Below are 12,474 nucleotides of genomic sequence, written 5' to 3' on the forward strand. Positions count from 1 at the left end.
AAGAAGGTGTGAATGATGCTGAATGGGTGCAGACAAAGAGGAGCTCTTCACTAGATACCAAAACATTCGAAGGCCAATTTCTCAAAAGTGAGTTTACAAGTTTATCAACTTTCAAAGCAGAATTACTTTCCCATTGTTCCTGTAACGTAACGTATAATATACCATTTTGTAGCTCTGTCTTTACTTTTATGTAAAAAAACACCATTTCAAATGTTTTGTACATAAGACTGAATCCAGGTGGTGAGTTATATCTGTCATTGACAGAAACAACTACAATTGTTGCATCTCATCCTGTTGTTGTCTTCTGTTTAGCTAGCTAGTTAAAATTGTCCCTTTCCCAAATTGGCCATGGATGGAGATATGGATTAGGACTTGTGGTTTTACTTGATTCTCCATACTTGCCAATGATTATAACTGCGATTCTGATCCAACCATTTATTCACACATTGTTGTGCCTCTGGCCTGAGAGGATGGAAGTTAAATATGTGGCTAAATGTTGAAGGCTAATGTTAACTAGCTAACGTTGCCCACGAATGGAAGTTAGGCCAGCAAGCATTTTAGCTATGTAGCATAGGACAACAAACAAGAAAAGTGTGTACTGTATAACAGAGTGATAGACCGTGTACTGTATAACAGAGTGATACTGTATAACAGAGTGATAGACAGTGTACTGTATAACAGAGTGATACTGTATAACAGAGTGATAGACAGTGTACTGTATAACAGAGTGATACTGTATAACAGAGTGATAGACAGTGTACTGTATAACAGAGTGATAGACCGTGTACTGTATAACAGAGTGATAGACAGTGTACTGTATAACAGAGTGATAGACAGTGTACTGTATAACAGAGTGATAGACAGTGTACTGTATAACAGAGTGATAGACCGTGTACTGTATAACAGAGTGATAGACCGTGTACTGTATAACAGAGTGATAGACAGTGTACTGTATAACAGAGTGATAGACAGTGTACTGTATAACAGAGTGATAGACCGTGTACTGTATAACAGAGTGATAGACAGTGTACTGTATAACAGAGTGATAGACAGTGTACTGTATAACAGAGTGATAGATCGTGTACTGTATAACAGAGTGATAGACAGTGTACTGTATAACAGAGTGATAGACCGTGTACTGTATAACAGAGTGATAGACCGTGTACTGTATAACAGAGTGATAGACAGTGTACTGTATAACAGAGTGATAGACAGTGTACTGTATAACAGAGTGATAGACAGTGTACTGTATAACAGAGTGATAGACAGTGTACTGTATAACAGAGTGATAGACAGTGTACTGTATAACAGAGTGATAGACCGTGTACTGTATAACAGAGTGATAGACCGTGTACTGTATAACAGAGTGATAGACAGTGTACTGTATAACAGAGTGATAGACAGTGTACTGTATAACAGAGTGATAGATCGTGTACTGTATAACAGAGTGATAGACCGTGTACTGTATAACAGAGTGATAGACCGTGTACTGTATAACAGAGTGATAGACCGTGTACTGTATAACAGAGTGATAGACCGTGTACTGTATAACAGAGTGATAGACAGTGTACTGTATAACAGAGTGATAGACAGTGTACTGTATAACAGAGTGATAGATCGTGTACTGTATAACAGAGTGATAGACAGTGTACTGTATAACAGAGTGATAGACAGTGTACTGTATAACAGAGTGATAGACCGTGTACTGTATAACAGAGTGATAGACCGTGTACTGTATAACAGAGTGATAGACAGTGTACTGTATAACAGAGTGATAGACAGTGTACTGTATAACAGAGTGATAGATCGTGTACTGTATAACAGAGTGATAGACAGTGTACTGTATAACAGAGTGATAGACAGTGTACTGTATAACAGAGTGATAGACCGTGTACTGTATAACAGAGTGATAGACAGTGTACTGTATAACAGAGTGATAGACAGTGTACTGTATAACAGAGTGATAGACCGTGTACTGTATAACAGAGTGATAGACCGTGTACTGTATAACAGAGTGATAGACAGTGTACTGTATAACAGAGTGATAGACAGTGTACTGTATAACAGAGTGATAGACCGTGTACTGTATAACAGAGTGATAGACCGTGTACTGTATAACAGAGTGATAGACAGTGTACTGTATAACAGAGTGATAGACCGTGTACTGTATAACAGAGTGATAGACCGTGTACTGTATAACAGAGTGATAGACCGTGTACTGTATAACAGAGTGATAGACCGTGTACTGTATAACAGAGTGATAGATCGTGTACTGTATAACAGAGTGATAGATCGTGTACTGTATAACAGAGTGATAGACAGTGTACTGTATAACAGAGTGATAGACCGTGTACTGTATAACAGAGTGATAGACAGTGTACTGTATAACAGAGTGATAGACCGTGTACTGTATAACAGAGTGATAGACCGTGTACTGTATAACAGAGTGATAGACCGTGTACTGTATAACAGAGTGATAGACAGTGTACTGTATAACAGAGTGATAGACAGTGTACTGTATAACAGAGTGATAGACAGTGTACTGTATAACAGAGTGATAGACAGTGTACTGTATAACAGAGTGATAGACCGTGTACTGTATAACAGAGTGATAGACCGTGTACTGTATAACAGAGTGATAGACCGTGTACTGTATAACAGAGTGATAGACAGTGTACTGTATAACAGAGTGATAGACAGTGTACTGTATAACAGAGTGATAGACAGTGTACTGTATAACAGAGTGATAGACCGTGTACTGTATAACAGAGTGATAGACAGTGTACTGTATAACAGAGTGATAGACAGTGTACTGTATAACAGAGTGATAGACCGTGTACTGTATAACAGAGTGATAGACCGTGTACTGTATAACAGAGTGATAGACAGTGTACTGTATAACAGAGTGATAGACAGTGTACTGTATAACAGAGTGATAGACCGTGTACTGTATAACAGAGTGATAGACCGTGTACTGTATAACAGAGTGATAGACAGTGTACTGTATAACAGAGTGATAGACCGTGTACTGTATAACAGAGTGATAGACCGTGTACTGTATAACAGAGTGATAGACCGTGTACTGTATAACAGAGTGATAGACCGTGTACTGTATAACAGAGTGATAGATCGTGTACTGTATAACAGAGTGATAGATCGTGTACTGTATAACAGAGTGATAGACAGTGTACTGTATAACAGAGTGATAGACCGTGTACTGTATAACAGAGTGATAGACAGTGTACTGTATAACAGAGTGATAGACAGTGTACTGTATAACAGAGTGATAGACCGTGTACTGTATAACAGAGTGATAGACCGTGTACTGTATAACAGAGTGATAGACAGTGTACTGTATAACAGAGTGATAGACAGTGTACTGTATAACAGAGTGATAGACCGTGTACTGTATAACAGAGTGATAGACAGTGTACTGTATAACAGAGTGATAGACAGTGTACTGTATAACAGAGTGATAGACCGTGTACTGTATAACAGAGTGATAGACAGTGTACTGTATAACAGAGTGATAGACCGTGTACTGTATAACAGAGTGATAGACCGTGTACTGTATAACAGAGTGATAGACCGTGTACTGTATAACAGAGTGATAGACAGTGTACTGTATAACAGAGTGATAGACCGTGTACTGTATAACAGAGTGATAGACAGTGTACTGTATAACAGAGTGATAGACCGTGTACTGTATAACAGAGTGATAGACCGTGTACTGTATAACAGAGTGATAGACCGTGTACTGTATAACAGAGTGATAGACAGTGTACTGTATAACAGAGTGATAGACCGTGTACTGTATAACAGAGTGATAGACCGTGTACTGTATAACAGAGTGATACTGTATAACAGAGTGATAGACCGTGTACTGTATAACAGAGTGATAGACAGTGTACTGTATAACAGAGTGATAGACAGTGTACTGTATAACAGAGTGATAGATCGTGTACTGTATAACAGAGTGATAGACCATGTACTGTCTAACAGAGTGATAGACCGTGTACTGTATAACAGAGTGATAGACAGTGTACTGTATAACAGAGTGATAGACCGTGTACTGTATAACAGAGTGATAGACAGTGTACTGTATAACAGAGTGATAGATCGTGTACTGTATAACAGAGTGATACTGTATAACAGAGTGATAGACAGTGTACTGTATAACAGAGTGATAGACCGTGTACTGTATAACAGAGTGATAGACAGTGTACTGTATAACAGAGTGATAGACCGTGTACTGTATAACAGAGTGATAGACAGTGTACTGTATAACAGAGTGATAGATTGTGTACTGTATAACAGAGTGATAGACCGTGTACTGTATAACAGAGTGATAGACCGTGTACTGTATAACAGAGTGATAGACAGTGTACTGTATAACAGAGTGATAGACAGTGTACTGTATAACAGAGTGATAGACCGTGTACTGTATAACAGAGTGATAGACCGTGTACTGTATAACAGAGTGATAGACAGTGTACTGTATAACAGAGTGATAGACAGTGTACTGTATAACAGAGTGATAGATCGTGTACTGTATAACAGAGTGATAGACCGTGTACTGTATAACAGAGTGATAGACAGTGTACTGTATAACAGAGTGATAGACAGTGTACTGTATAACAGAGTGATAGACCGTGTACTGTATAACAGAGTGATAGACCGTGTACTGTATAACAGAGTGATAGACCGTGTACTGTATAACAGAGTGATAGATCGTGTACTGTATAACAGAGTGATAGATCGTGTACTGTATAACAGAGTGATAGACAGTGTACTGTATAACAGAGTGATAGACAGTGTACTGTATAACAGAGTGATAGACCGTGTACTGTATAACAGAGTGATAGACCGTGTACTGTATAACAGAGTGATAGACCGTGTACTGTATAACAGAGTGATAGACCGTGTACTGTATAACAGAGTGATAGACAGTGTACTGTATAACAGAGTGATAGACAGTGTACTGTATAACAGAGTGATAGACCGTGTACTGTATAACAGAGTGATAGACCGTGTACTGTATAACAGAGTGATAGACCGTGTACTGTATAACAGAGTGATAGACAGTGTACTGTATAACAGAGTGATAGACCGTGTACTGTATAACAGAGTGATAGACAGTGTACTGTATAACAGAGTGATAGACCGTGTACTGTATAACAGAGTGATAGACAGTGTACTGTATAACAGAGTGATAGACAGTGTACTGTATAACAGAGTGATAGACCGTGTACTGTATAACAGAGTGATAGACCGTGTACTGTATAACAGAGTGATAGACAGTGTACTGTATAACAGAGTGATAGACCGTGTACTGTATAACAGAGTGATAGACAGTGTACTGTATAACAGAGTGATAGACAGTGTACTGTATAACAGAGTGATAGACCGTGTACTGTATAACAGAGTGATAGACAGTGTACTGTATAACAGAGTGATAGACCGTGTACTGTATAACAGAGTGATAGACCGTGTACTGTATAACAGAGTGATAGACAGTGTACTGTATAACAGAGTGATAGACCGTGTACTGTATAACAGAGTGATAGACAGTGTACTGTATAACAGAGTGATAGACAGTGTACTGTATAACAGAGTGATAGACCGTGTACTGTATAACAGAGTGATAGACCGTGTACTGTATAACAGAGTGATAGACAGTGTACTGTATAACAGAGTGATAGACCGTGTACTGTATAACAGAGTGATAGACCGTGTACTGTATAACAGAGTGATAGACCGTGTACTGTATAACAGAGTGATAGACAGTGTACTGTATAACAGAGTGATAGACCGTGTACTGTATAACAGAGTGATAGACCGTGTACTGTATAACAGAGTGATAGACCGTGTACTGTATAACAGAGTGATAGACAGTGTACTGTATAACAGAGTGATAGACCGTGTACTGTATAACAGAGTGATAGACCGTGTACTGTATAACAGAGTGATAGACAGTGTACTGTATAACAGAGTGATAGACCTGTATAACAGTGTACTGTATAACAGAGTGATAGACCGTGTACTGTATAACAGAGTGATACTGTATAACAGAGTGATAGACCGTGTACTGTATAACAGAGTGATAGACAGTGTACTGTATAACAGAGTGATAGACAGTGTACTGTATAACAGAGTGATAGATCGTGTACTGTATAACAGAGTGATAGACCATGTACTGTATAACAGAGTGATAGACAGTGTACTGTATAACAGAGTGATAGACCGTGTACTGTATAACAGAGTGATAGACAGTGTACTGTATAACAGAGTGATAGACAGTGTACTGTATAACAGAGTGATAGACAGTGTACTGTATAACAGAGTGATAGATCGTGTACTGTATAACAGAGTGATAGACCGTGTACTGTATAACAGAGTGATAGACCGTGTACTGTATAACAGAGTGATAGACAGTGTACTGTATAACAGAGTGATAGACAGTGTACTGTATAACAGAGTGATAGACCGTGTACTGTATAACAGAGTGATAGACAGTGTACTGTATAACAGAGTGATAGACCGTGTACTGTATAACAGAGTGATAGACAGTGTACTGTATAACAGAGTGATAGATCGTGTACTGTATAACAGAGTGATACTGTATAACAGAGTGATAGACAGTGTACTGTATAACAGAGTGATAGACTGTGTACTGTATAACAGAGTGATAGACAGTGTACTGTATAACAGAGTGATAGACCGTGTACTGTATAACAGAGTGATAGACAGTGTACTGTATAACAGAGTGATAGATTGTGTACTGTATAACAGAGTGATAGACCGTGTACTGTATAACAGAGTGATAGACCGTGTACTGTATAACAGAGTGATAGACAGTGTACTGTATAACAGAGTGATAGACAGTGTACTGTATAACAGAGTGATAGACCGTGTACTGTATAACAGAGTGATAGACCGTGTACTGTATAACAGAGTGATAGACAGTGTACTGTATAACAGAGTGATAGACAGTGTACTGTATAACAGAGTGATAGATCGTGTACTGTATAACAGAGTGATAGACCGTGTACTGTATAACAGAGTGATAGACCGTGTACTGTATAACAGAGTGATAGACCGTGTACTGTATAACAGAGTGATAGACAGTGTACTGTATAACAGAGTGATAGACAGTGTACTGTATAACAGAGTGATAGATCGTGTACTGTATAACAGAGTGATACTGTATAACAGAGTGATAGACAGTGTACTGTATAACAGAGTGATAGACAGTGTACTGTATAACAGAGTGATAGACCGTGTACTGTATAACAGAGTGATAGACAGTGTACTGTATAACAGAGTGATAGACCGTGTACTGTATAACAGAGTGATAGATCGTGTACTGTATAACAGAGTGATAGACCGTGTACTGTATAACAGAGTGATAGACAGTGTACTGTATAACAGAGTGATAGACAGTGTACTGTATAACAGAGTGATAGACCGTGTACTGTATAACAGAGTGATAGACCGTGTACTGTATAACAGAGTGATAGACAGTGTACTGTATAACAGAGTGATAGATCGTGTACTGTATAACAGAGTGATACTGTATAACAGAGTGATAGACAGTGTACTGTATAACAGAGTGATAGACCGTGTACTGTATAACAGAGTGATAGACAGTGTACTGTATAACAGAGTGATAGACCGTGTACTGTATAACAGAGTGATAGATCGTGTACTGTATAACAGAGTGATAGACCGTGTACTGTATAACAGAGTGATAGACAGTGTACTGTATAACAGAGTGATAGACATTGTACTGTATAACAGAGTGATAGACAGTGTACTGTATAACAGAGTGATAGACAGTGTACTGTATAACAGAGTGATAGATCGTGTACTGTATAACAGAGTGATACTGTATAACAGAGTGATAGACAGTGTACTGTATAACAGAGTGATAGACCGTGTACTGTATAACAGAGTGATAGACAGTGTACTGTATAACAGAGTGATAGACAGTGTACTGTATAACAGAGTGATAGACCGTGTACTGTATAACAGAGTGATAGACAGTGTACTGTATAACAGAGTGATAGACAGTGTACTGTATAACAGAGTGATAGATCGTGTACTGTATAACAGAGTGATAGACCGTGTACTGTATAACAGAGTGATAGACAGTGTACTGTATAACAGAGTGATAGACCGTGTACTGTATAACAGAGTGATAGACCGTGTACTGTATAACAGAGTGATAGACAGTGTACTGTATAACAGAGTGATAGACAGTGTACTGTATAACAGAGTGATAGATCGTGTACTGTATAACAGAGTGATACTGTATAACAGAGTGATAGACAGTGTACTGTATAACAGAGTGATAGACCGTGTACTGTATAACAGAGTGATAGACAGTGTACTGTATAACAGAGTGATAGACCGTGTACTGTATAACAGAGTGATAGACCGTGTACTGTATAACAGAGTGATAGACAGTGTACTGTATAACAGAGTGATAGACAGTGTACTGTATAACAGAGTGATAGACCGTGTACTGTATAACAGAGTGATAGACAGTGTACTGTATAACAGAGTGATAGATCGTGTACTGTATAACAGAGTGATACTGTATAACAGAGTGATAGACAGTGTACTGTATAACAGAGTGATAGACCGTGTACTGTATAACAGAGTGATAGACAGTGTACTGTATAACAGAGTGATAGATTGTGTACTGTATAACAGAGTGATAGACCGTGTACTGTATAACAGAGTGATAGACCGTGTACTGTATAACAGAGTGATAGACAGTGTACTGTATAACAGAGTGATAGACAGTGTACTGTATAACAGAGTGATAGACCGTGTACTGTATAACAGAGTGATAGACCGTGTACTGTATAACAGAGTGATAGACAGTGTACTGTATAACAGAGTGATAGACAGTGTACTGTATAACAGAGTGATAGATCGTGTACTGTATAACAGAGTGATAGACCGTGTACTGTATAACAGAGTGATAGACCGTGTACTGTATAACAGAGTGATAGACCGTGTACTGTATAACAGAGTGATAGACAGTGTACTGTATAACAGAGTGATAGACAGTGTACTGTATAACAGAGTGATAGATCGTGTACTGTATAACAGAGTGATACTGTATAACAGAGTGATAGACAGTGTACTGTATAACAGAGTGATAGACAGTGTACTGTATAACAGAGTGATAGACAGTGTACTGTATAACAGAGTGATAGACCGTGTACTGTATAACAGAGTGATAGACAGTGTACTGTATAACAGAGTGATAGACCGTGTACTGTATAACAGAGTGATAGACAGTGTACTGTATAACAGAGTGATAGACCGTGTACTGTATAACAGAGTGATAGATCGTGTACTGTATAACAGAGTGATAGACCGTGTACTGTATAACAGAGTGATAGACAGTGTACTGTATAACAGAGTGATAGACAGTGTACTGTATAACAGAGTGATAGACCGTGTACTGTATAACAGAGTGATAGACCGTGTACTGTATAACAGAGTGATAGACAGTGTACTGTATAACAGAGTGATAGATCGTGTACTGTATAACAGAGTGATACTGTATAACAGAGTGATAGACAGTGTACTGTATAACAGAGTGATAGACCGTGTACTGTATAACAGAGTGATAGACAGTGTACTGTATAACAGAGTGATAGACCGTGTACTGTATAACAGAGTGATAGATTGTGTACTGTATAACAGAGTGATAGACCGTGTACTGTATAACAGAGTGATAGACAGTGTACTGTATAACAGAGTGATAGACAGTGTACTGTATAACAGAGTGATAGACAGTGTACTGTATAACAGAGTGATAGACAGTGTACTGTATAACAGAGTGATAGATCGTGTACTGTATAACAGAGTGATACTGTATAACAGAGTGATAGACAGTGTACTGTATAACAGAGTGATAGACCGTGTACTGTATAACAGAGTGATAGACAGTGTACTGTATAACAGAGTGATAGACCGTGTACTGTATAACAGAGTGATAGACAGTGTACTGTATAACAGAGTGATAGACAGTGTACTGTATAACAGAGTGATAGATCGTGTACTGTATAACAGAGTGATAGACCGTGTACTGTATAACAGAGTGATAGACAGTGTACTGTATAACAGAGTGATAGACCGTGTACTGTATAACAGAGTGATAGACCGTGTACTGTATAACAGAGTGATAGACAGTGTACTGTATAACAGAGTGATAGACAGTGTACTGTATAACAGAGTGATAGATCGTGTACTGTATAACAGAGTGATACTGTATAACAGAGTGATAGACAGTGTACTGTATAACAGAGTGATAGACCGTGTACTGTATAACAGAGTGATAGACAGTGTACTGTATAACAGAGTGATAGACCGTGTACTGTATAACAGAGTGATAGATCGTGTACTGTATAACAGAGTGATAGACCGTGTACTGTATAACAGAGTGATAGACAGTGTACTGTATAACAGAGTGATAGACAGTGTACTGTATAACAGAGTGATAGACCGTGTACTGTATAACAGAGTTATAGACAGTGTACTGTATAACAGAGTGATAGACAGTGTACTGTATAACAGAGTGATAGACCGTGTACTGTATAACAGAGTGATAGACCGTGTACTGTATAACAGAGTGATAGACCGTGTACTGTATAACAGAGTGATAGACCGTGTACTGTATAACAGAGTGATAGACCGTGTACTGTATAACAGAGTGATAGACCGTGTACTGTATAACAGAGTGATAGACCGTGTACTGTATAACAGAGTGATAGATCGTGTACTGTATAACAGAGTGATAGATCGTGTACTGTATAACAGAGTGATAGACAGTGTACTGTATAACAGAGTGATAGACAGTGTACTGTATAACAGAGTGATAGACCGTGTACTGTATAACAGAGTGATACTGTATAACAGAGTGATAGACAGTGTACTGTATAACAGAGTGTACTGTATAACAGAGTGATAGACCGTGTACTGTATAACAGAGTGATACTGTATAACAGAGTGATAGACAGTGTACTGTATAACAGAGTGATAGACAGTGTACTGTATAACAGAGTGATACTGTATAACAGAGTGATACTGAATGACAGAGTGATACTGAATGACAGAGTGATAGACAGTGTACTGTATAACAGAGTGATAGATTGTGTACTGTATAACAGAGTGATACTGAATGACAGAGTGATAGACAGTACACTGTATAACAGAGTGATAGATCGTGTACTGTATAACAGAGTGTACTGTATAACAGAGTGATACTGTATAACAGAGTGATAGACAGTGTACTGTATAACAGAGTGATAGATTGTGTACTGTATAACAGAGTGATAGACAGTGTACTGTATAACAGAGTGATAGACAGTGTACTGTATAACAGAGTGATAGACAGTGTACTGTATAAGAGTGATAGACAGTGTACTGTATAACAGAGTGATAGACAGTGTACCGTATGACAGAGTGATAGATCGTGTACTGTATGACAGAGTGATAGACCGTGTACTGTATAACAGAGTGATAGATCGTGTACTGTATAACAGAGTGATAGACAGTGTACTGTATAACAGAGTGATAGATCGTGTACTGTATAACAGAGTGATAGACCGTTTTGTCAACATGACAGAGAGGATGTCATTGGTGTTTCTCTACAATTAGGGTGAGTCAAAGTGTTTTTTTTCTACTTGTTTGAAAGTTCACACCGACATCCGTACCATGAACCGTTCTTTGCAACGTGCAGTAATTCTCTGTGGTTCTAAATTAATAGTTGTTTAGTGGTCCAGAAATGTCGGAAACATGAACTTGCTTGACCCTGCTGTAGGTCATGTAACTGTCTGTTAAATAAAATATGCTTTGTGGACTTCACAGGACAGATGTTGCTCTCTGCTTCTGTGATAAAACAAAGGTGTGGTGGAATTCGTATTGTCTCGGACATAATTATATATTAATAACAGTGATTTTACCCACGCACCGATACTGGTTTGCCCTCATAATTGGCGTGGATGTAATGTGGACACCCCCGCTTTAGGCTTCTGTAGTACTGAACCTGCCAAGTTGATGTAAGAGCTACGGAATGTTTTAATTATAGGCTATGTCCGGGCGTTCTCCGTTTTATATTTTTAATTTGTATCATGTCATTAATTATGAGCCACTATCGAGAACCAGGGTCAGTAATACCCACATACATTTATAACTGTCACTTTAGTGTTCGTTCTCCTTACATTGTGCATCATTCCATTCTGTTGTATAGGACCCCTCCCTATTCAACCCCTATTGTACATTTTTTTACACCTTCCAATGTTTTATTGATTCAACTTGAATATGACAACTTTCAGGATGAATCAAACCGCTGTGTTTATTATTTATCACTATATTTCGTGTGAAAACGCTATTGAATGAAAACTTCACCAGAAAATCTGTTGTCCAGCAAGTGGGTGTTTTCAGTGATTA

The sequence above is a fragment of the Oncorhynchus clarkii genome, chromosome 19 (genome assembly GCF_045791955.1).
Source record: "Oncorhynchus clarkii lewisi isolate Uvic-CL-2024 chromosome 19, UVic_Ocla_1.0, whole genome shotgun sequence".
Classification (NCBI taxonomy): domain Eukaryota; kingdom Metazoa; phylum Chordata; class Actinopteri; order Salmoniformes; family Salmonidae; genus Oncorhynchus; species Oncorhynchus clarkii.